This window comes from Lepidochelys kempii, chromosome 11 (genome assembly GCF_965140285.1).
Source record: "Lepidochelys kempii isolate rLepKem1 chromosome 11, rLepKem1.hap1, whole genome shotgun sequence".
Taxonomy (NCBI): Eukaryota; Metazoa; Chordata; order Testudines; family Cheloniidae; genus Lepidochelys; species Lepidochelys kempii.
The window spans coordinates 48,244,901-48,271,170 of NC_136390.1; the positions used below are offsets into that span (position 1 = coordinate 48,244,901).

General features: G+C 41.4%; 1 long non-coding RNA gene across 1 annotated transcript in view; it reads right to left on the minus strand.

Moving 5' to 3' along the window:
• Window positions 1-26,035, minus strand: part of LOC140895314 (uncharacterized) — a 57,417-nt gene extending 31,382 nt beyond the window's left edge. The window contains exons 1-2 of the long non-coding RNA XR_012154166.1: window positions 25,721-26,035; window positions 2,978-3,148 (exon numbers count right to left, since the gene is read on the minus strand). This is a non-coding gene — a long non-coding RNA (uncharacterized LOC140895314). The remainder of the gene's footprint in view (window positions 1-2,977; window positions 3,149-25,720) is intronic.
• Window positions 26,036-26,270: the final 235 nt, after the last annotated feature.

Here is a 26,270-nt window from a genome sequence, read left to right on the forward strand (position 1 = left end):
GCAGTGGAAAATACAGTGAGGAGATTTATATACTCACAGAACATGAAAAAATGGGTGTTATCATACACACTGTAAGGAGAGAGATCACTTAAGATGAGCTATTACCAGCAGGAGAGCTGGGGGAAAAAAGCCTTTTGTAGTGATAATCAAGGTGGGCCATTTCCAGCAACATGGGGAAATAGTTTTACTTTGTGTAATGACCCATCCACTCCCAGTCTTTATTCAAGCCTAAGTTAATTGTATTCAGTTTGCAAATTAATTCCACTTCAGTAGTCTCTCATTGGAGTCTGTTTTTGATTTTTGAAGTTTTTTTGTTGAAGAATTGCCACTTTTAAGTCTGTAATCGAGTGACCAGAGAGATTGAAGTGTTCTCCGACTGGTTTTTGAATGTTATAATAATAATAATAATAATGTTATAATTCTTGACAAAAAGACAGTCTCTGTCCAAAAGAGCTTACAGTATAAGACATAAGGTGTGACACTACAAGTAGAAGTGACAAACAGCGGTGGGGGTTGGAGTGCAGAAGGATGACGTATACAGAAATTATTCACTTTAGATTTGTAAACACCCTGATAATTTAGTTATAATTCAAAGCAGAAGGAAAATGCACCTAAAGATTGACATGAATACTAAAATGGGTCAACCGGAAACAAAACTGTTTTTTTTTTTTTTGAAGCTTTCTTCTAGACACAGAAGTTGAAAAAATTAATTGTAGATCAAATGAAACATTTAATTAAACCCAAAACAAAATATCATCTTTTCTTTTTGAGTTTTTAAACCTTTTTTAATAAAACTGGTTTGTTTTTTTAATAAAACTGAAATAAAATTCAAAATGAAATGTCATTTCAAATTGAAAAATTAAAATGTTTCTTCAAAATGTCAAAACAACATCTCTTTTTAAATTGTGGGAGTTTTTTGACTGCAAAAATTAAGTGACACAAATTTAATGTTTCAGCCAACATGAATATGTATTTTTCAGCAACAAAAAGTTTCATCTGAAAAATTTTGCCCAGCTGTATTGATACCAGGATGCAACATTGCCCACCGAAGGTCACTAATTCAATCCATAGCCCCCTATAAAATTGTTATTTGTATCACGGAGGAAATAAAATCTGCATTTCCATTTTGTAGTTGTATTTCTACTTGGGGTGCTGCTGTGGCACTCAGGTATCCAAGGGAAATGCCTTCTGTATTTGATAGATAGCTTTATTATGTTTTAGCCAAAACACCAGGTCCAGATTGGGCTGTTAGAGTGGACAAATGCATAATTGATAATCCCATTATTGGACCACAAAGCCGGTCTGCGGGTGTAGAATAGGAGAACTGATCTATGCTCCATTCTCCATTTCCTAACAAGAACAAGGGGATCCCAGTTCAGTTCGCCTCCTCAATACCATTTGCTGAGAATAATGTCTTCAGGGACAGTGGGTGAAGGATCCTCTCTGTGGTTCTCCTTCTAGGACTGGGGGAGGGAGCAAGGGCACGAGTTGTCCAATGACAATCTCTAAGGGCATCAGGGCAAGCGGAAATGTGTTTGAGTGATGCAGGGGAACCAGTGGCAGTAGTCACATAGGGAATGACTGAGGACACTAGTTTTGTGGTGCGCATCAGTGAATATGAAAGAGAGAGAACATGTAACGGGCAGAAAGTGGACGAAAGTGGAGTTAGGGAAGAGAGGGAGAGAATGAAAGAATAATCCAAAAAGAAGAAGAGAGCAAAAAGGGTGGGGTGGGGGAAGAAGGAGAAGAGAAAGTTGTAAAGGGAGAATAGTTAGATTGCAGGAAAATGGATACTGACATAGATGGAGGGAAAGAGGTACTACATACAGTTGAAGGAAAGAAAACCTCAAGTGAAGAAACAAAGGGAGAGGAGATGGAGGAGGAGTAAAGCGAGGCAGAATGTTACTTTAGAATTTTGAATAGCTTTTAGTGCCAAGATATTACAATACTTTCTAAAAAATGATATACACAGACACAATCAGGGTCCTCCCATAAAATTCTACCATGACTCTCCAGTTTACATGATCCATTTGTTTATATTTCACAGACATATACAGTTGTGGAAATTGAGAGGAGTTAATGCAGAATTTGTGAACTGCATAAAAAATACTGCCTGGGGCCAATTCCAGCAACTCATGTGGGTGTGAAAGGAATGGATATCAGATAAGATGGAAGACTGGTGTGAGGAAAGAGGAGGGGGTGGTTGGTTGGAATTGTGGAGGAAGTGGGGGCTGCTGAATTAAGATGGTATGAAGAGAGTCTAGGATGAGTGTCATTATGCTGTGGGCTCACCAAATCATATTGCTGAGCTACTTTGGACCTGCCGGGTTGGCCCAAAGGTGACTAGTGCCACTACAATGACTTTTATATTTTTCACTACGATAGCCATATGCTGTATAAATAGTGTCTCACTGTAAACATAAAACTTATGTAATCAAGTTTTAATTTTGGATAAGAAAAGATGTCTAATAGTGTTTGCGGGAAGAATGTTAATTTTAGATGCAGGAAGGCAGATGTTTTATGGAATAGATTTAGGGCCAGATCCACAATTCATGTAAGTGGGTGAATTTCCTGGATCAGTGCCCATTTGCACCAGCCAATTAACTGGCCCTTAAGATACAGCTGGTTGGGCTAACCTGCCAAATACTTGTGATCTGGAACAAAAGTCCCCAAAACCAGATTATCAGCTGGTATAAACTGATATAGTGCCATTGAAATCATCTGTTGAGAATCCGGCCCCTTTGTCATCACTAAAACTATACTGCTAACTAACAGTGTTTTTTATGAGGACGAAAAAGGTCATAGAAAATATTTTTGCAGTGAAATTTATATCAACAATATATTAAATTAAATATCTTCCCTAAAGGTGGCATTTCACCAAATTCAGTTCTCTGAAAAAGCTTTTCCAGGAACAGATGTTTGCAAACCGGTCACTTTTTCCAGTAGGAAATTAGAATACTGACCTAAGAATACTTACAGACAAGATGCGGTAGGAGTAACAACAGTAGGCAAGAATCTAAATTAGCTGTAAAGAGCACGCTTCTCACATTCAACTTGACTGAGCCGAGAAGGGTGAAGAATGAAAATTCCTGTGAGAGACACTGACTTTGCTGATTTTGTTGTCTTTGCATTGTAGTTATGTCACAGCCTGTTTGGAATGAGAAAAGGAAGTGTGAGAGAGTAATAATGTCGTTGTTCCTGAAGGCTTGTAGCTGGGCTCTGACCTTTGAACATTATTAATGGTCTGGCTAGCACTGATTTGTTAATTTGTGCTCTGCTATTGGCAAAAGAGACAAGCCAACAGTATCATCTCCAAATGGCCTCTCTATTTGACTAACAAATTTATTTGAGCATAAGCTTTCGTGAGCTACAGCTTACTTCATCTGATGCATCCAATGAAGTGAGCTGTAGGTCACGAAAGCTTATGCTCAAATAAATTTGTTAGTCTCTAAGGTGCCACAAGTTCTCCTTTTCTTTTTGCGAATACAGACTAACACCGCTGCTACTCTGAAACCTCTCTATTTGAGGTTTCCACTTCCCTTCTAGAGGGAACCTAACCTGAAGCTACTGATGGCCTTTTATCTACCTACATGACTAGTAGTCTATGTAGTTCAAACTGGTAAGTAACAATAGGAGATGTTGGCAAGGTTAGGAGGCCAGTGGTAGGATTAAGAGGAGTGAACTATAAGGAACAAAACAATTGTAAATTCTTTTTACAAAGCATTTTGAGTTTTAATATTTTTTTTCTTCAAAATGAACCATCTATATTATGCCACAACCAATTGTTAATAGAAGACTAAATTGTGTTATTAGCTTTGCCAGCTCTCTGGTCTTGAAGGCTGGTGTTCAGCTTACTTTTGTCATATCAGACAACGTGTGAATTTTGCTTTAGGTTGCATTGATTTGTTAGAAGCTACCCTGCACTTTTGCCGATAGCAGAGCACAAATGAATGTATCTTTAGAAATCTCCCCTTCAGTTTTCTGCTCCTTTTAAGAATGTAACCCCCAGGATATGCATAACCTTTTTTTTCCCATCTCCTTGGCTGATAACAACTTGAAATAGCAAAAGGTAATTATCCCTATGGAAAATTTAGATCATTGCAGGGATTGAACTTTTGTTACATTTTGACAATGACATACATGAAATATAAAAAGGCTAGGAAAGTATTTGAAATGTTAAACTGGAATTTGCATACAGTTAAATACAGTGTGCTTGATTCCATTCTCATTTATGCCTGTATTATATTTGAGAATCCAGTGAATCCTATCATAAAGGACCAACAAAAATCACATGAACTCAAGTGACCTAATAAAAGTGAAGCAAAATTATACTCATTAGGCAAAATTTCAGTCTCACTTCCAGTGGAGTAATTTAGTTGAATTCAATGGAGTTATTCTGAATTATTCTGAGATTAAGATGTGAAGCAAGAAGTTCGAAGACACTGTGAGACAGTCTCTTAAGGCAGAAAATTGGCTATTAGGGCTGGATGGGGAATGAGAGGATGAACCTGAATGTATCTATCCTGCCCCATCAGATCAACATTGTCTAGAAGCATGCCATTACTAGACAAGAATCTAGGATACATTTTTGAGTGCATTTTGTAGCAGAGGATTCTTAGTCAAATAGAATTTGTATATCATAGGTGTTACAAGTACCCTCATTTATATTTCTTCCACTATTTTCCATGACATTTTCTGTATCATTGTTTGTTTAAAATCAACTTGATATGTTAATGCAGTTATTTTGATTTCAAAATATTGCAAATTATTCAAAATGCAAACTTAACCCCCCCCAAATATCAAGTATTCACAACCAGTCTTTAAAGAGAAATAGAACCTAAAATATCAATACATTCCCACGAGCACAAACAATGGAATCTCTGTGCTGTACACAAAATACAATGCAAATTTGTATTGAACTTGCACTTTATTTTTAAGTGAATATAATTCAGCTAATGATAGAAACAGCTAACTACTAGGATGTCAATTACTCTCAAACAGCAAAGGCATCAGTGTTCAGATAAGCATGTGTCTTATACTGAAAGCTATGCTAATAAAAGCAAACACTGAGACTTAAATTCTGCCCTCTGGGAACTCTTTGGGTGAAACTGGAGGAGAAAGTTTCCTTCTCCAAGGCTGCAGAATAGTAGTGAAGCCCCTCCAAGGTTGCTAACCAAGTCTAAAGGCTGGAATGCTATCATGATGTGCATTTTGATAGTGTCTAGTTGCCTCGGTTAGGATCCAGGGGGCCCATTGTGCTAGACACTGTACATAGTTCCTACCTGATAGGTGTATTAAAAAAAAAAAAAGACAATAATACAGAAGTAAAGCTACAATGTAGTTTTATACAAACTGAACCAGTGATGATATTGTATTTTAATCATTCTTAGGTACAGTAGTGGCTTCATTTTCATGTTCAGTAGTTCTAAAATGTTGCAGAATTGGATCCTAACTCCTTTTTAATCCTAAATCAATGATTATCAATGAATGCTTCTGTGGAGAGTAAGGGAGTTGTGTGGTTTTTATAACTATTATATGCCTTTCTAGTTACCTGTGCTATTATCCTGCCTGAATGCATGGGATTAAACCAAAGGGGGCTGTAAGACGGAAACCAACAGGAAACAACACCTTATTGTTGCCATCGTTTTATCAGAAGGAATACCAAGCATCCTTGGGGAAAGGCATTTTAATCAGCTCCACGTCCCTGGGGATAAAGTGCTTACAGGGGCCAAATGCATTTGGGCCTGTCATGTTAACATGGTTGATAAATGGGGGAGAAGGGGCAGGCTGCAGCCCAGAGATCCAATACAAGAGTGGTTGAACCGTGAGAGAGGAAGCCATGCCTGTCACTTTGGAGAGAGACGAAAAGGGGTAGAGTGCAGCTTGTTCTGTAACCACAGCTTCTCACAGACAAGTCCAACTCCCCCTGTTCAATCTTTCCATCTAGGTTTTCCAATCTAGCTATCCCCAGTTATATCTGTCTAGCTGCCTTCTGACCCACCTTCTGCTCTCAGTTATCACTGCAATCAGGCTTATTTACTTATGTTCTGCAAACAGTACTTATTCACCCTGATTCACCTGTAACACTGTTTTTTTCACCCTTGGCCTCAGTGCAGTTACTTCATTGGCTTCCCAAATCTTGGGAGACAGGCCAGTCCTTGCCTACAGACAGCCCCCCAACCTGAAGCAAATACTCACCAGCAACCACATACCACACAACGGAACCACTAACCCAGGAACCTATCCTTGCAACAAAACCCGTTGCCAACTGTGCCCACATATCTATTCAGGGGACACCATCACAGGGCCTAATAACATCAGCCACACTATCAGAGGCTCGTTCACCTGCACATCCACCAATGTGATATATGCCATCATGTGCCAGCAATGCCATGTACATTGGTCAAACTGGACAGTCTCTACGTAAAAGAGTAAATGGACACAAATCAGATGTCAAGAATTATAACATTCATAAACCAGTCGGAGAACACTTCAATCTCTCTGGTCACGCGATTACAGACATGAAAGTCGCTATTTTACAACAAAAAAACTTCAAATCCAGACTCCAGCGAGAAACTGCTGAATTGGAATTCATTTGCAAATTGGATACAATTAACTTAGGCTTGAATAGAGACTGGAAGTGGCTTAGTCATTGTGCAAGGTAGCCTATTTTCCCTTGTTTTTTCCTACCCTCCCCCCCGACGTTCTTGTTAAACCCTGGATTTGTGCTGGAAATGGCCCACCTTGATTATCATACACATTGTAAGGAGAGTGATCACTTTAGATAAGCTATTACCAGCAGGAGAGTGGGGTGGGAGGAGGTATTTTTTCATGCTTTGTGTGTATATAATAAGATCGTCTAAACTTTCCACAGTATGCATCCGATGAAGTGAGCTGTAGCTCATGGAAGCTTATGCTCAGATAATTTGGTTAGTCTCTAAGGTGCCACAAGTACTTCTTTTCTTTTGGCTTCTCAGTGTAGTTCATTTGGATTTACACTGCTGTAAGTGAGAAGTATATCAAGTCCTATATTCACAGAACCTTATGTATTAAAGGTTAGCTCTAAGAACGTGGTGTTGGGGACAGAGCATCCCCGAGCAAAATGTTAAATAGGTGAGGGAAAGGAAGAAAGGGATATCATCCGGCTGGTTGCAGTTATTTTGAAGAAAAGTGTCACGCAGTGTGGGGAGACTCAGAGAAGCATCGTGTAGGGAGCAGCAATTTCAGAGTAATTCACCCTTAATTGCAAATGTCTTTTGTTTTTACTGTTTTGTCACCGTCCTTTTGGTGTATTTTTACACATCTGCTCTGCATTGTAAATGAATGGTTCTCAGAGACTACACTATATTTATTACATGACATAGCTATACCTGGCAGATTGCCTGAAAAGGGAACGTTTCTCCCACTGTAGTTAATAAAGGATAAACCTTTACAATATGAAACAGCTGGAATGTACACAGGCTGAAATTATACTGACTAAAGCCTGAAGATTGTCGACAAGTGCGGAGTGAAGTTTGTTTGACTTTGATGACATGATGCCATATGTCATTATTGACACTGTCACCTGCCCACGGCAAGGATGAATACTGGTCAAATTTCCAAGAGGATTATCGTCTAGAAAGGGCAAACCTGAACATTTCTCCATTCGAATTCATCACTAAAATGTCACCCCCCCCCCGGTTCAGTTGAAATCCTCTCTGTTGCAAAAAGACCTAGGAAATGGGTTCTGTGCAGGAGAGTCCTGCAGGGCTGGGGGAAGAGTGGTGTTGGACCTGCTATTACGGTCCAGCGGCTGTGTTTGTGTGTCTAAGCACAGCAACTCCTGGAGTTTTGGCCAGTGGATACTAATAGTAAGAGATCTATTGGTTACTTTCCAGCACTACTCCCAGCTCAATCTTAACACATCCAGCACCAGTAATGCCCCTCTAAGCATCTGTAGATAGGGCTGGTAAGGAGAACAGTTCTATAGTCCACAAGATGTGTTGTACAGTACTCTGTTTGACCTCTCCCCATCCTGTCCTCGCTTTGGTGCCTTTTTAAGTCATATATAGCCATGGAAGGGTGAGAGAGCAGGATCCTGGCCACAGATGAGTTGGTATCAGAGCAAGATGGGCAGTGCAGAGGACAGTGAGGTATGTTCCATGATTTCCAGGAGATATAGAAAGCAACCTGTACTAGAAAGGTATTATTTTCCATACCCTCAACTTCAGTCAGCACTGATTCTGGCACCTGGCAGCTCATCCTGTAGCACAGGGTTCTCTAACCCTACACTTTCATGCAATGATGCCACTGCATCAGTTTTATTATGAGAGCAGAAAGCATATCCAGTGTCTCTAAAATTATGCTCAATGGATCAATGCCACTCCACTGCAGAAAGTGAATAAATGCAAGAAGCTTCTACAGTGATGAATGTGGAATCTATTAATGCCGCCAACTGGTCAGAAAATAGAAGCAGGGACTAGATGTTTCTGGATTACAAGTAGCAATCCAATCCTGGCTGGTAGGGACTAAAAGCTGTTATCTTCCAATAGCTCTTTCCAGTGGTCTCAGTCCAGACAGCTGTGGGTAAGTATCAAGACACCAGCACAGTTGGAACTAATTTGTCCTCCTGGTTGGTATCTCAGCAGAGAAGTCAAAGAATGAATGAGTTGTGTGAGCTGAACTATGTCAGGGCAGGAGCAGTGCAGGGCAGCTTGCACTCATTGTCTGAGCTGTTCCTATTCTTTGCTTAGGGAACTCCACTTGTTAAAGCTGTCAATCAGGGACCTCAGTAATCATGAAAAAAAATGAATATAATTATTGCTCAGCTGCATATTCCTAACTATGGCATGACGGAGAAAAATAATTATAGTTTAAAAGAGTACATCTGTAAATATGTGATTTTTTTTATTTCATTGGATTATTATTAGCTGGTTAGATTCAGACACACGCATTCATGTTGAATAGTACCTTACTCCCTGAGTATAGTTATTGACTTCAGGGATCTATTTGAAGAGTAAGGTTTTATTCCATGTGAAAAAGAGTTACAGAATCTGGCCTGTAATTTGTATATGTGACTTTACAATTTGTCACTTTTCTACTTTTACAAATTAGCTATTTAACACTACTTTTTCAACACTTTATTTCTTCCTGTATTTTGCATGTTATAATATAAGGTTTGATTGTAACAAGAGACAAGTTGTGCTTGAATATAGGAAGAACCTATATGTTAGTATTAAACATGCCTGAGGGACATTACCAGGGGAAAAAGAAAAGGAGTACTTGTGGCACCTTAGAGACTAACCAATTTATTTGAGCATAAGCTTTCATGAGCTACAGCTCACTTCATCAGATGCATACTGTGGAAAGTGTAGAAGATCTTTTTATACACACAAAGCATGAAAAATTACCTCCCCTCACCCCACTCTCCTGCTGGTAATAGCTTATCTAAAGTGACCACTCTCCTTACAATGAGTATGATAATCAAGGTGGGCCATTTCCAGCACAAATCCAGGGTTTAACAAGAACGTCTGGGGGGGGGGTAGGAAAAAACAAGGGGAAATAGGTTACCTTGCATAATGACTTAGCCACCCACAGTCTCTATTCAAGCCTAAGTTAATTGTATCCAATTTGCAAATGAATTTCAATTCAACAGTTTCTCGCTGGCGTCTGGATTTGAAGTTTTTTTGTTGTAATATCGCAACTTTCATGTCTGTAATCGCGTGACCAGAGAGATTGAAGTGTTCTCCGACTGGTTTATGAATGTTATGTTGTACAGATACAGACAGACATCATCTTCCTTTCCAAATGCAAACAGAAGGACATCGTACCAAAAGGACTGAAGGTAAAAAATCCATTACAATCTACATACCACACAGACTATGCTGACAGCTTGTGCCACACGCTCTCAGAGAAACTGCGGAACCACCTGATCAACATCCTCTACAGCAAACAGGGAAAGATTAAGAATGAGCTCTCAAAAATGGATACTCTCATAAAAAACCAACCTTCCACACAAACTTCCTCGTGGCTGGACTTTACTAAAACTAGACAAGCTATTTACAACACACACTTTGCTTCTCTACAAAAGAAAAAGCACACTAAACTTTCTAAACTACTACAAGCCACAAGGGGCCACAGCAATGGTTCCCTCAACCCACCCAGCAATATTGTTAACCTATCCAACTATACTCTCAGCCCAGCAGAAGCAGCTGTCCTATCTCGGGGCCTCTCCTTCTGCCCCTCCACCCCCACGAACATGATACAGTTCTGTGGTGACCTAGAATCCTATTTTCGACGTCTCTGACTCAAGGAATATTTCCAACATACCTCTGAACAACATACTAATCCACAGAGACTCCCTACCAACACTACAGAAAGAAGGATTCTAGGTGGACTCCTCCTGAAGGTTGAAACAGCAGTCTACATAGAGTGCTTCCGCCGACGTGCACGGGCTGAAATTGTGGAAAAGCAGCACCACTTGCCCCATAACCTCAGCCGTGTGGAACACAATGCCATCCACAGCCTCAGAAACAACTCTGACATCATAATCAAAAAGGCTGACAAAGGAGGTGCTGTTGTCATCATGAATAGGTCGGAATATGAACAAGAGGCTGCTCGGCAGCTCTCCAACACCACTTTCTACAAGCCATTACCCTCTGATCCCACTGAGAATTACCAAAAGAAACTACAGCATTTGCTCAAGAAACTCCCTGAAAAAGCAGAAGATCAAATCCGCACAGACACACCCCTGGAACCCCGACCTGGGATATTCTATCTACTACCCAAGATCCATAAACCTGGAAATCCTGGGCGCCCCATCATCTCAGGCATTGGCACCCTGACAGCAGGATTGTCTGGCTATGTAGACTCCCTCCTCAGGCTCTACGCTACCAGCACTCCCAGCTACCTTCGAGACACCACTGACTTCCTGAGGAAACTACAATCCATTGGTGATCTTCCTGATAACACCATCCTGGCCACTATGGATATAGAAGCCCTCTACACCAACATTCCACACAAAGATGGACTACGAGCCGTCAAGAACACTATCCCCGATAATGTCACGGCTAACCTGGTGGCTGAACTTTGTGACTTTGTCCTTACCCATAACTATTTCACATTTGGGGACAATGTATACCTTCAGAATAGCGGCACTGCTATGGGTACCCGCATGGCCCCACAGTATGCCAACATTTTTATGGCTGACTTAGAACAACGCTTCCTCAGCTCTTGTCCCCTAACGCCCCTACTCTACTTGCGCTATATTGATGACATCGTCATCGTCTGGACCCATGGAAAAGAAGCCCTTGAGGAATTCCACCATGATTTCAACAATTTCCATCCCACCATCAACCTCAGCCTGGTCCAGTCCACACAAGAGATCCACTTCCTGGACACTACAGTGCTAATAAACGATGGTCACATAAACACCACCCTATACCGGAAACCTACTGACCACTATTCATACCTACATGCCTCCAGCTTTCACCCTGACCACACCACACGATCCATCGTCTACAGCCAAGCTCTGCGATGGGGGGAGGGATAGCTCAGTGGTTTGAGCATTGGCCTGCTAAACCCAGGGTTGTGAGTTCAATCCTTGAGGGGGCCATTTAGGGATCTGGGGCAAAAATTGGGGATTGGCCCTGCTTTGAGCAGGGGGTTGGACTAGATGATCTCCTGAGGTCCCTTCCAATCCTGATATTCTATGATTCTATGATACAACCGCATTTGCTCCAACCCCTCAGACAGAGACAAACACCTACAAGATCTCTATCAAGCATTCTTACAACTACAATACCCACCTGCGGAAGTGAAGAAACAGATTGATAGAGCCAGAAGAGTTCAAGAAGTCACCTACTACAGGACAGGCCTAACAAAGAAAATAACAGAACGCCACTAGCCGTCACCTTCAGCCCCCAACTAAAACCCCTCCAACGCATTATTAAGGATCTACAACCTATCCTGAAGGATGACCCAACATTCTCACAAATCTTGGGAGACAGGCCAGTCCTTGCCTACAGACAGCCCCCCAACCTGAAGCAAATGCTCACCCGCAACCACATACCACACAACAGAACCACTAACCCAGGAACCTATCCTTGCAACAAAACCCGTTGCCAATTGTGCCCACATATCTATTCAGGGGACACCATCACAGGGCCTAATAACATCAGCCACACTATCAGAGGTTCGTTCACCTGCACATCCACCAATGTGATATATGCCATCATGTGCCAGCAATGCCCCTCTGCCATGTACATTGGTCAAACTGGACAGTCTCTACGTAAAAGAGTAAATGGACACAAATCAGATGTCAAGAATTATAACATTCATAAACCAGTCGGAGAACACTTCAATCTCTCTGGTCACGCGATTACAGACATGAAAGTTGCGATATTACAACAAAAAAACTTCAAATCCAGACTCCAGCGAGAAACTGTTGAATTGGAATTCATTTGCAAATTGGATACAATTAACTTAGGCTTGAATAGAGACTGTGGGTGGCTAAGTCATTATGCAAGGTAACCTATTTCCCCTTGTTTTTTTCCTACCCCCCCCCCCCCAGACGTTCTTGTTAAACCCTGGATTTGTGCTGGAAATGGCCCACCTTGATTATCATACACATTGTAAGGAGAGTGGTCACTTTAGATAAGCTATTACCAGCAGGAGAGTGGGTTTGTGTGTGTGTGTGGGGGGGGGGGTGTGTGTGAGAAAACCTGGATTTGTGCTGGAAATGGCCCAACTTGATTATCATACACATTGTAAGGAGAGTGATCACTTTAGATAAGCTATTACCAGCAGGAGAGTGGGGTGAGGGGAGGTAATTTTTCATGCTTTGTGTATATAAAAAATCTTCTACACTTTCCACAGTATGCATCCAATGAAGTGAGCTGTAGCTCATGAAAGCTTATGCTCAAATAAATTGGTTAGTCTCTAAGGTGCCACAAGTACTCCCTTTCTTTTTGCGAATACAGACTAACACGGCTGTTACTCTATTACCAGGGGAGTAGCTTACACCTTGGCACAGTGTAGACTTATAGCTCCACAGTCTTGTTTATTTCAGAATGTTGACCTTACTTGAGTCTATTATTAATGAAAACCTCGGTGAAAATAAATTTCTTCCGTGAGACTACTTTGAAATCCTGTGAAAAAACTGAAAGGATTGTTTGACTGCAAAGAATTCATAATCTGAGACAAGAAAGATGTGATAGGGTATGAAAGACAGAATATGGCTATCCAATAACCTTTCAATCTTTTGCAAAGTGAAAAAGTAGGTAACAATACAGATTTGTAAAACTGATAATATACCTGCAGAGGATACAATTTCTTTGCAATATTGTGGTTTTACTAAACAAAGGTCATATGAGAACTGGAGTAAGCTACATAATGTGCATATTGGGTCTGAACACAAAGTCATCCAGCATAGTGGATTGTTTCATTATAAAGATCCATGAAAACAGGTAGCAAACTAATAATGTTTGAAGACACAGTAGATTTGAACGCAACAATAAAGTATCTCTTGAAAGTCTGCTAATCAGTCATTTCAACAGCGTGAAGGGATTTACTCAACAGGAAGTGGAAGCTTGAATGAAATGCAAGAAAAGTTTTAAACTATTACCAACCCAACCAGTCAGTATATCAACAATCTAAAATACACTCACTCATACCAGCATTCGTGAAATGCTGTTTAGTGAAACAATACAGAAAAAAGTCATTAAAATGGATCTTATGAAACAGTACTAGGTTGAGTCTGGAATAGAAAGTCTAACTTACTGTTAAATTTGTTCTCTAATTTGAAGAACTGTACCCTTAAGAAAGGCTTGTGAAGCCAATGCTTCAATTTAGGGTTGAGGTTTTTTGAACCAATACATAAGAATTTCTCTAGTAGCAAGGAATAAAGTGAATCACGGGACAATAAAGGGCATGTTTTGTATGAACATGAGTGTTCTAAAGTAGTTGTGAGCAGGTGCTTTTCACATGGGAGGAATGAAATTTATACATACAGAATTACTCCAAACAAAGCACCCATACTACCTGGAGTCCAAATTCATCACCCTTCTGAGGGGTTTGGGTATTAACAAAGAAACAATGTTACAATAAAATTCAACCTAAATTTTCTTGCTATGGTTGTTGGTATCCTGTACTCTTCTCTGAGGATACCTTAAATCCTCTGTTCCAAGGGAGCGAATCCTTCTTCTCTTATCTTCAGATGTGTTAGGGTGCCATTAGCAGCTACAAACAAAGCCCTTTAAAGACAAATATATGGGCCAGTTAGATCACCCAGGAAACTAGATATGGCTGACATAGGAGGGAGTTAAGTAGCTTGATTGGGTTTAGGAGGGATCACTTTCACCTGTAGGGAGCCTGATGTGCTAATTAGTTCACCAGCTGGATAGCGCTGAGAAGAAAGCAAGCAATATAAAAGACCTTACCAGAAAACAGGAAAGTGGACTTTGTGTGAGTGTTGTAATGTGATGTTCCTGGAACATAAACTACAATAAAAACATTTGCTAGAGGTGCCCTTTCATAAAAAGGGGCCTATCAGCCAGTGTTTGTGGGAGCAAGAATGGGAAACCCATTCACACCAGCTGATGTAAAAGTCATCTACTTCAGTAAGTTGACTTAACCTATTTAACCCTTTCCCAGTTCATACCTGTTATCAGGGTGGTGTATTTCAGGCAAATACCACCAACATTTTACAGTATATGGTCTCTGAATGGATTGTTGTCCTCAAATATTTTTGAGGAAAGCATAGTGAAGCTATAGGGGATGGTGGAAGATAATGTCTAAACTGTGGAGAGGAAGGAAAAAACAGACTAATAATGAAGATCGTACATTGATTAGTAAGGTGGTCGTACTACTACTGAACAATCACTGTGGACCTAGGATGTGTAAATGTGTGCAGACCAGGTAATACAAATACACTATAGCCTGGATCTCTTATTTGTAATGATAAAATGTAATAAGTCTCTCAGCAGACATTGTTTCATCTGCATACATTTGTATATTGGGCCAGAGTGATATATTAAATTGTTCCTCCTAGCATCCTAGAGAAAAATCTACCTTTTCTCAATCTGCCATCCTCAAGGAAATTAGAGACCTATCACACTGTGGTTGGAGTGAAGTCAAGACTGACTGACTTTATTTCCTGTTTACATGGTCTTACCTCCTTGTCTATGTCCCCTATTGGCCACTCTATCCATTCACAACAAACACCACACCTTCCTTTTAGAAAAGGAAAGGACAATTAAAATCTTTATTCAAATATTATATTGAACATATAGTAGGAATAAATTATCTACACAAAACAAGAGTAAACAGTCCTATGAAAGACAGGGTATGCTACCTGAACCTTCAGTCTTGTGTCAGGGATTTATTCTGCCGCTTTAAGACATTTGGCGACTAGTCCTTTGACTTTCTTTAATTCTCAATGTCTTATGTAATCCTCCAGTAATGCTGTAGACACTTTCTCTAGTGGGATATCTCCTTTGAGGGAGAAGATTTGAAGGACATGCTGGTAATTCTGTATGGGTAGATGGGGTGTTGTTCACAGGTTCAGTCTTAGGGTGTATTGGAGGTCCACCTGGTGACAGCACAAAATGACACTGATTCTGATAAATGACTCCTGCTGACACCCTTACAAAATAGAATTGAGATGTCCTGGCACATCCTTACACTCTCCCTTCTTTTTGAGAATCTTTCACCCAAACATGATCTCCTGGAGTCAGTATTGCCAAGGATTTGACCCTTTGTCACTGACAAAGTCCTTCTTCTCATGGGTTTGTTATTGAATTTCTGAAGTCTAAGGGAGTCAGGCCAGCAGGGGTGGGAAAGGATGGTTGGAATAGTGGACCTCAACTTCCTTCTCATCAAGTGTTCTAGAGAGCTGAATCTATTTGCTAGAGGTGTTTACCAGTCACAGATACTCATATCACCCTGTTGGTCAAGTAGTAAGTACTGCATATATGATACCTTCTAAGAGAAGCTCCTCCTGTTTACACTGGTGTATCACCTGTGGTGACATTGCTTGTGTACCTGGGAGAATCAAAAACTGAAACCTCATGAGTCTTATCTGAAAATGTTGTATCCTAAGTGGTAACTCATCAAGATTTTTGAACCTAGAAGAGCAACTAGCAGTTTGTGGTCAGTTTCCACATGAAATCTTATGCCCACTGGAAAGCCTCTGAAATGTCTGTGTAGTGGGTATGGCTTCTTTTTCTATTTGGGCATCGTGCTGCTCTGTATTGGGGAGTGCTCATGAGGCATACGCTGCTTGGCATCTCTAAAGTGATTCTGGAATAACTGTTACATCAGCACCTGTCTATTTTAAAGTCTATTTTATACTTTCCCAGTGTGATTGTGGTGATCCATGGTGGTTCTTTTTATCATCTCCTAAAACCTCAGGTTATGCAATCTGTGTCTTTTTGGATCTTTTTCTTGAAAGGCAATGGCTATCATTCATTTAGACTGGCAGACCGCTGCATAATCCCTTTTTAAATTTTTTTTCTGCATGTAGTGTCCCTTGCTGGACAGTGGCATTCACAGAGAAATGGTCTGCCATGCTCTTGTGGCATTCTGTTTCTTTATTTAGTATAAGCATAGCCCTCTCTGGATCCCTTTGTGATTATTCTGGTCTGGATGGCTATTGTTTCTGTGCAGACAGAGGTGTTTTTCCGCCTGATATCCTTGGCTTCTACAGTGGGTTCCTCATCAAAGTTATTCCTGAGAAGATTGTTGTTCATGTATTGACTTCAGGGAACTATGTTGTTCACTGTCTCTAGTCTGAGGTTAGGATCATTTTAGAATCTGATTGTAACAGTGGTGAGAGATGGAACTTGTACCAGCACTCTAGTTGCTATTAGCATTAATTAGGTTCCCCATAAAAGGCCTAATTGGTCAGGGGTGTGCCCAGCAGCGTATTAACGCCTAGACCGAGGGTGGCAAATTTGCAGGGGCGGCAAATTTATAATAGCAGCCAGAAGTTGCTTCCCCTGGTGCCGGTTCCCGCCCTCCGCCCCTGGCCCCGCCCCAACTCCACCCATTCCCTGCCCCCTCCCTGTCCCTATTGGTCCCCTTCCCCAAATCCCCGCCCGGGCCCCGCCTCCTCTCCTGAGCATGCTGCGTTTTCTCCCTCTTCCCCCCTCCTTCGCGAAGCTGTTTCCCATGCAAGCACGGGCAGGGAGCGGGGAGAAGCAGGATTTGGCGGTGTGCTCAGGGGAGGAGGCGGAGACAAGCTGGGGCAGTGGGGGCGACAATTATTTCAGGGCCTAGGGGCAACAAAATCTTTAATCCGCCACTGGGTGTGCCTTATTACCAGGACAGAGTGGGGTTAGGCAGTTAATGAGCTCATTAGCCCATTAACCAGGCAAGGTATTTAAAAAGAGCATTGGCTGAAAATGCTGGGTGGTGGGGGAGAGTGAAGCAGGTGAGAGAAGGCTAAGAGTGCATGACAGGGAAGCTCTGAGTAGATACACATCAGTGTACACTCACCCCTCAGGAGAAGGGGTCAGATAGCTTGAAAAGAGTGCAAAAGTGTGGATGCATGCAGGGCCATCCTTACTCATACGCAAAGTATGCAGCTGCATAGGGCACCAGGAAATTTGGTGCCCCAAATTTCCTGGTGCCCTGCACAGCTGCGTGTTGCTCCAGCCCCAGCCCCGCCTCTTCCTACCCCCACTTCCCTGAGCTCTGCAGCAGGGCCAGGCCTGCACTCAACCCCCTGCCCCCCAAGCCAGCCCCCCTACCCCCGGAGGCCTAGAGTCTGAGGGCTGTGTAGGGCCCCAGAATAGCGTGGATATGTATTGCTGGAGGGAGGGAGACACTAAACATCAGCATGTACTTTATTTACAGCAAGAAAGTCTCAGAGCGGTTGATGTTTGTGGAAGAGGGGGAGGGACAGTAGATGTGACATCACACTGATAGCTGGCTGTCCTTCCGCCCAATGAGTCTCTATGGCAAGTACTTTATTCATCTCCCCCTAGGTACAGTGTCAGATTAAGAAAACGATGAGGAGTCTGGTGGCACCTTAAAGACTAACAGATTTATTTGGGCATAAGCTTTTGGTGGGTAAAAAGCCCACTTCTCTACCTACCAAAAGCTTATGCCCAAATAAATCTGTTAGTCTTTAAGGTGCCACCAGACTCCTCATTGTTTTTGTGGATACAGACTAACACAGTTATCCCTCTGATACTTGATACCATGTCAGATTAAGGTGTATAGAGCTGTTATGAAATCCTTCACTGACTCACTGTTCTCTTGCTTGTGTAAGTAAAACCATTCCTGTTCAAAAATCACATTGCAGCATAGCATGAAATGCTTATCCAGTTTTCCTTTAGCTGTATTGATCTGTTTTACCTGAGCAGCTGAGTCTTCTGGAAGGATAATAATCTTTGCTAAAGGTCCCATTGTATAGAGCAGGCTGTTAACTTGTTTCTCCTCTGCTGATCTAAATCAGATGCCTGATGTAGCCTCCGGAATCTGCTTACTGGGAGTGGCCATCCCTCAGGGCAATGGAAATCAAATTCTGATGCGGGGTTGTACTTGGACAAAGGCTGTGTCAGATGTAGCAATCTCTGCTGTTATATTGATCAGACTATAGATTTCCCCTCCCCCTTTTTGTCTTTGTTGCCACCACGTGTGGGTGTGGCTGTTGAGGAAAACAAACTGGTGTGGCTATGGGCCTAGCCTTTATTACAGTGTCTTAATTTCCCATCATAGTTCCCTGTTGCAGCCTGGATTCACCATAGCTGGACCCTGGGTTCTTTGTTTTGTTTTTCTCTTTTAAGGCCTCTTTTCTACCTGTTCTGCAGTTAGTCTTGTGCAGCTTTTTGGCTGTTCTGGGTGGACTGATAGGTGGGCAGGGATGTTCTGTGGTCTGTTGGGTCTTTATTTGCACCAAATCTGACACCATATAGAGATTAGAGATCCAGCACATGATGGTGGCACTGAATGCAAGACTGACTTTTTCCTGTTTACACCATCTTATTGTCCTTGCTCTAAGCATTTCCTGTCAACACTATACAACTCACCTGTGCATTGCCTCCCTACTCCTGTCCTTCACCACCTAATGGAGACTGCTCTGTGGGATCCAGAACAAAGGATAGGCGTTCCTAACCACCTTTCTCTGTACAAGGTGGGAACCATCTGTTCAGTTTTTACTGCAAATCATAATCCAACCAGTCTTCATTGGGAACTCTGTCTGAGAGAAATGGAGTAAGGACTTCAACATATGGTTCATGACAACTTTGAACATTCATCTAGCTAATCCATTCAGGAGGCGCTGCGAAAGATCATATTTATCAATGAATAATAGACATGCTAATGTCTAAAAACTTCTACTCTTCAATCCTCATTCAGCAACTTAAAGATACAGAACCAGATTCTCAGTTGGTATATATCAGTGTAGCTCCATTCAAGCCCATGGCACTAAGCAGTTGACTTATACCAGCTGAGGAGCTGGATCCATATATCCTACTATCTCTGTTCCTGCAAGAGCTAGAATATCTTCCAAAAGCACAAGGATATTTGCTGCTGATCTAGTGCGGATATAATTCAGTTATTTGTACATCTTGTGACACAGGGGAAGCCAACAGATTCTCAGTCAGCTTTGGTATTCTTCCTCCTAGGCCAAGTAGTGTAAGAGATCCAATTTTAATTCTCAGAAGAATGAATCATTGGCAACCACCACTCCATTCTATTTAGGTCCTTACACAGTGCTTGTGAACATGATATCTGAGAAGCTAACTACAGTAATCAAGCTTGAAAAACTGCTAGTACTTTGGAAGAGGGATCCTGCTGAAAAGCAGTACATGTAGGAGGAGGTCATCTGGGGACTTGTTTTAAAGGCAAATAGAAAGAAAAAGAGGTCCTCAACAGGTATGTGCAATTTGAATGTGACTTTCCTTAAGTCTAAAACAAAATGACTTTTATGCTAATAAATAGTCATCTATAATGGGCAATAAAGGATGAAGAAAAAGCCATGGAAAAATTTCAGTGTAAATGGGAAAGAGGTGTTAAATATTTCACAGATACTTAGCTTTCCTGTAAACATAGATCTTCACAAGACTTATTTTATTATGGCCACAGATACACTGTAGCAAAGAAAACAGCCTGCCTAGAAAATGTGTTTTTTTTGAAATATGAAATCACTGTACTGCAAATGTGTAATTTCTATGCTTTATAAGCTTGCTTTTCATTGTGGAAAAATTAGAAAGATGCCAGTTATCCAGATCCTGTTTGTTTTGCCCTTGTGAACTGAATTTCAGTGGTTTGAGCATTGGCCTGCTAAACCCAAGGTTGTGAGTTCAATCCTTGAGGGGGCCATTTAGGGATCTGGGGCAAAAATTGGGGATTGGTCCTGCTTTGAGCAGGGGGTTGGACTAGATGACCTCCTGAGGTCCCTTCCAACCCTGATATTCTGTGATTCTTCAGCACATTTTCATTTAAAAGTGGCTCCTTAAGAACTAATCTTTTACCTTTGCTAATTAATTCTTGCATTAGAAAATATGTATTTACTAGTAACTTTAATATAGCTAGAAAGGTTGGGTTAATTGTGCTGCATCCCTCCATCCTCCCCTCCCTCAACTCTCTGCTTCTGTAACTCATGTATTTCATGTTTTGTATAACAAACAGTTTGTTCCTGTTACCCCCACCCCAGCTGAGCAGAGTATAGTTTATGAAAATGAGAATATATGTACAGAAACATCAACTTTGGGACAAAGCATGTGATCAGTATGCCCCCAAATACTCAACATGGCAGGCAGTAATGTCTGCCTGCGACATGCCAGCGACAGGTAGAAAGGGAGCTTGCACATAGAACCAGTGCATGGAATCAGAGGGGGAAATGTCACTGTACTATAGCTGACTCAACTATATTTTCAAATGGCAGTGCAAAGTAAACCAACCCCAGCTTGCCCTAATTCTACTAAATGCACCACGTCCCCACCTACTGCCTGCATTTCCCCAACCCCTTTTTAGAAAGATGTTTCCCATCTTCTTGCTTGCTCTCTCCCTGTGCCAGTATGAGCAAGCCCAGAATGTTTACCCTATTTTAGGATACTCTTAGTATTGTTCATCATTTAAAAGTAGAATATCACTCATTTATTAATCATGTTTATTACAGTAGGGCCTAAGCCAATGAAGAATGGGGTCCCATTGTGTGAGGTACCCCTGCAACAGAGCAGCAAACAGTCCCTTCCCTGACGAGCTTATGTTAGGATATAGATATTCAGGCCTGTCTGTAAAGGCCTATACTCTAAGAATTTACGTGTATTCTTATCACTTGGCTAGTTATAGAGGTATAAAAGAAAGAATCAAAATCGCTGTCTGCTGGTGTAAGGGCCTTCTCTTACTGTGACAGTCTGGGGCCCTGTGCTTAGGCTAAGGCCTTTGGCTAAGCAGCAGAGGCAGCCATAAGCTAGGAAGCAAACAGTCACATCCTCACATTCCAAACTAGTCACATTGAAATCAGGTGCTATTGGGCTGTTAGGAATTATCAGGACAGGATTGTATTCCTATCACCTCCAGAGAAAGGGAAGTGCCTAGAAAATGTAAAAGGAAACTTAGTTTGGTAGCATCCTGTCTGGCAAGAACTCACTTATCAATAGTTGGGATGTGAAATCCTCACTTCAGTATTGTCTTGTCATTATAGTTCCCACTTTGCTATTGTTTGTCTGTGTAATCTCTGTCTGGTTCTGTGATTGTTCCTGTCTGCTGTATAATTAATTTTGCTGGGTGTAAACTAATTAAGGTGGTGGGATATAATTGGTTACATAACCGTGTTACAATATGTTAGGATTGGTTAGTTAAATTTCAGGAAAATGATTGGTTAAGGTATAGCTAAGCAGAACTCAAGTTTTACTATATAATCTGTAGTCAATGAGGGAGTGAGTGTGTGTGGGTGGGGGAGATGGGAACAGGGAATGGGGGTAAGGAAATTGGAATAATGTTTTGCTAAGGGCAGGAATGGGAACAGGGACACAGGTGTAAGGCTCTGTGGTGTCAGAGCTGGGAAGGAGGATACTAAGGAAGGAAACTGGAATCATGCTTGCTGGAAGTTCACCCCAATAAACATTGAATTGTTTGCACCTTTGGACTTCGGGTATTGTTGCTCTCTGTTCATGCGAGAAGGACCAGGGAAGTAAGTGGGTGAAGGAATAAGCCCCCTAACAGCTTACAATCTAAATAGATCACAATCACTATTAAAGAGCACAGCCAATAAGGAAATACCATGTTCTTCTTTAAAGGTGGTGCTCATTCACTGCAACATGCCAGTGTACCAAGGCCAATCCAGCAAAAACAATCAACTGTCAACATTCTTCCAAATCTTCCTCCTGCCAATTCAGCCAATCTACATGATTTTAACTTCTAACAGGAAAATTACAATGGTTGTTGACAGAGCTCGTATTAGTTGCTAGCACTTGGAAAAAGCCTGTATTTTTTTAATAGTCTCTCTGGCTACTCAGTGTGTACCCACTATACAAAAGACAACTGTTTGATATTGCAGGGGCTATTTCTAATTAAAGTATAGTAATATGGCTAACATCTATAATACATTACATGTGACTCTTAAATACATATCCTGAGTTGGAAAACACTTTACAAAAACATTTTCTTGGTCAACACCAAATGAATGAGTGATCTGCTTTTATTTGCACATTTCAGTTTAATGTAGCTTCCCTGTTTCTCTACTGAACTCTGAATACTGAAGACCTATGACAATAATAAAACACCCTCTGCACTTTTCAGGGTGGCGTGTGTGTGAAGAAGTTGGAAAATAGAGAATGTGGGCATTTTCCACAATTTTTAAGTGACTTTTTTGATTCCCCTCCAACTTTTTGTTTAGAAATATTTTCAAAGTATAAATTTAATTGAAAGTCAATCTTCACAAAAACACTCTCCACAAAACCCCATTTTTCAACATAAATACTTTGTCAAACAATTTCAACCATCTCCTTACAAATATGGGGTTAGATGCCCAGCTCAGGGTGCTCGTGTACTGAAAATTTTAGCCTGAGTATATAATCTGGACCGCTTGATTTGTATATATCCCAGTGGGCCCTGAATTTATATGACCTTGAGTAACAAAAACTTCCCTATAGGGGAATTAAGCAGTCAATGAGAGTTGAGGGTGTTCACTAGCTCTGAGGAGGCATCAAGCACTAATTTAGTAGAATATAACTGGGAATGGCTCAACATTCTGAGACCTTCATTTCCACTAAAAATAACTGTTTGGTAATGTTTACAGCCTATACAGTGTGGAAAATAAAGGTGTTTGTGTGGTTCAGAAACTCCTGTGTGTGTGGAGAGGAACCACATCCATACATTTCCCATAGGAAAGCATCATATATTGGAAAAAGTCTATTCAGGAAAAGAAAACAGCTGTACTGGCTCAACAAAATTTCCAATTAAATATGATGGTCAGGTAAATAGTTTGTAGCAATAAATTGGTGGGAGGAGATATTGGCTCAACTATATTCACCTAACCAGTCCAATAACTTTCATGTGAACAAAATAGAATAAACACAGAATAAGGCAGTAGAAGAAATTCTGTATTGCTCCAGAACTGAATTCAGGGAAGGTTTTAGCTCCATAAAAAACTTGAAAGCAAAGATTAGATTATATTGTGGTGCAGCCACTATTTCACAAATTGCATCTAGAATGCTATCCTCTTTAGGAGACATTGACTGTAAAAAGATTATTAATCAGCCATATGCTCTCCAAAATGAGGGAAAACTGGATGGTACCAATTTTCATACCAAACTTGGACAAGTCAATCTGGCTAGTCAGCGACTATAAAGTCAGTCAGTTCAGTGATATCTACCACTTGCTCAATACAAAATATTTATTTGCTCCCTTAGCAGGGGACACTTATATGACAAATCATTCTTAGTATACTGTTGACAAACTTCTTGGACAAGATTGGAATTCTCAGGAGAACCTGGGCCACATTCTGCTCTGTTACTAACTCGATGGAGTTACTTGGGATCCACAGTGATAGTAAAGGAGAGCAGAATGTGGCCTTCTTTCCTCCCTGCCCCAAACACCTACCAATTGTTGTACAAGTAGCATAAATTGCTGTATGATGTTTGAAGGGTGCCTTCTATTTTTAAACTCTGCAGAGCAAGACTGGATGTTGAAGGGATTTAATCACATAGTTTTGTTTTCTTGACGATGTTTAAATCAGAGGGCTCTCTGTCGAGAAACACCTGAGATTCTGGAGAAGGTGCTTATTGAGTCCAAGTGAAGCAGGCTATCAATTTGTACAGCCAAGTATGAACGTACCCTGGATTCAATAGAAATGCTAAAGGGTTTTCACAAAATGAGAAAAAGGCTGAACACATAGTCTTGGAATTCCAACCTTTCTTTTCTTCTCTGAACTGTGATAGTTGTCAGGTGGCTGTTATAGAGCCCCTGTCTGACACCCCCCCCCCAGCACCCCATGCTGTCTGTCTCCCCATAGCACCTGTCTCCTGACCTGGCCTGGCAGGTGCTGTGAAGAAGGCAGGCTCCCTCTCTCTTCCCTAGCTGGTTGGAGCTGCTGCTGTGTTCTATCACCACAACACCCTCTGGTGGGCAAAAGGCAGAACTGCAGCAACATTTTGCAGCAACACAGCATTCCCCCAAGAATAACTCCTGATAGGGTTCACAAAGTCAGAGCAATCTCCCTGAAACATGACAGAATAAAAAGGTTTAAAACTTGAGTTGTTTTTTTAAATATTTATCAACAATATCTTGATAAATATATCTAGCAATGTGCATGCATGCACACACATGACATTTAATGGCTATGTGTATAAATGTTTGTGTGTCCAATTAAGTTGTGGACCCTTGTATCATACATGTTTGACTGCCTCACCTGGAGTCTGCTTATTATTGTTATTCTGGGATTACTTTTAACATTTCAAATCATGGAGAACCCACAAGCAACTGCCTTCTCCACTACCCAAAAACTCCACAACAACCCAAAACAAATATTTCTGTCTTTCTTCTTTAGGCCCCTCGTCAAAAAAGCATTCCTATTCAGGACAGAGCTTATGCCTGACTTAAGCATATGCTTAAGTTTATTCTGAGTTGGGACCCAAAAGTGTAATTAAATCCAAAATCAGAGCTAATTATCAGACAATAGTTACCAACATTTAAAACTTCCCAAACAAGCAGCTTGTCTCCTCTGTCTGGTCACCAAACCCACAAAATCAGTAGAGTGTCCACATTAGTAATTGGTTACACATTTCTGAACAACAGCAGGTGAGAATTCCATATAGGGCTGCAAATGTGTGCGTTGTGTAGATTTTCCTTGTTTCTTTATCTGAGAAAGGTTTGAGTTATTGTTAATTGTCTCAGTTCTTTTCCTTTCTCACTCCCCCCCCATTCTTGTTTTCCATACATAACAATCTTTTTCTTTATAGTTAGAATTTGTCGTCAGAGCTATCTCATTTAGAACTGTCTCTTCCTAGATATGCCATTGTAAGGATCATTACATAATAAAAAGGGTTGAGTGAGTTCCCAACACCAGACTACTTATCACAGTTTTTAAAGTGAATAACTTCATAACTTTAATTTCTTCTTAAAATCTAGGGTCACTTCCTTCATCTGTTAAATATAAGTCATTAGCACTTCATAGATAATATAACAAAAGCAAACTCATTATTTGTCAGAAACCACGCATCCACAATTATGGGATCAGAAAGTCCTTTGTTAATTTCCACATATTAATGTACATGGAGTTTTCCCCTACCTTTGCAATTGTCTGGAACTGTTTTCTTTAATGGCAATCCAAGGTTATTTATTAACTAATCTAAATCTTTCCAGTTCCTCATTGTGAGTGCTGGAAAAAGTCACCTCAAAGACCCGTCTCTGAGTTCATGGTCTAATGCAGGGGTCTCAAACTTGCGGCTCACGAACCTCCCCAATGTGGCCTGTGGGGCTCCAGCAGTTTTGGGGCCGGGTCTCTCTGTTGGCACCACCTGCCGCCCCCAGGCACTATCCCCTTCCCCCCCAGCCGATTTACAATGGCCTGGGGCCCCCGCAGTGCAGTGGAGCTGAGCGTGTCTGCCTGCTCGCTGAGCGTGTCTGCCAGCCCTAGGGAGGGATGGGGCTGTGCCTCCCGTGCTGCCCTGAGGCACCCCCCCTGCAGCTTCCCATTGGCCATAGGGGCACTGCCCCGCCTTGGAGCCCCAGGTAAGCACCACATCCCCGGGCACCCTCCCAGAGCCTGCACCCCTACCCCCACCTCCTGCACTCCCTACCCTAGCCCAGAGCCAGCAGACCAATCCCCTACCCCAGAT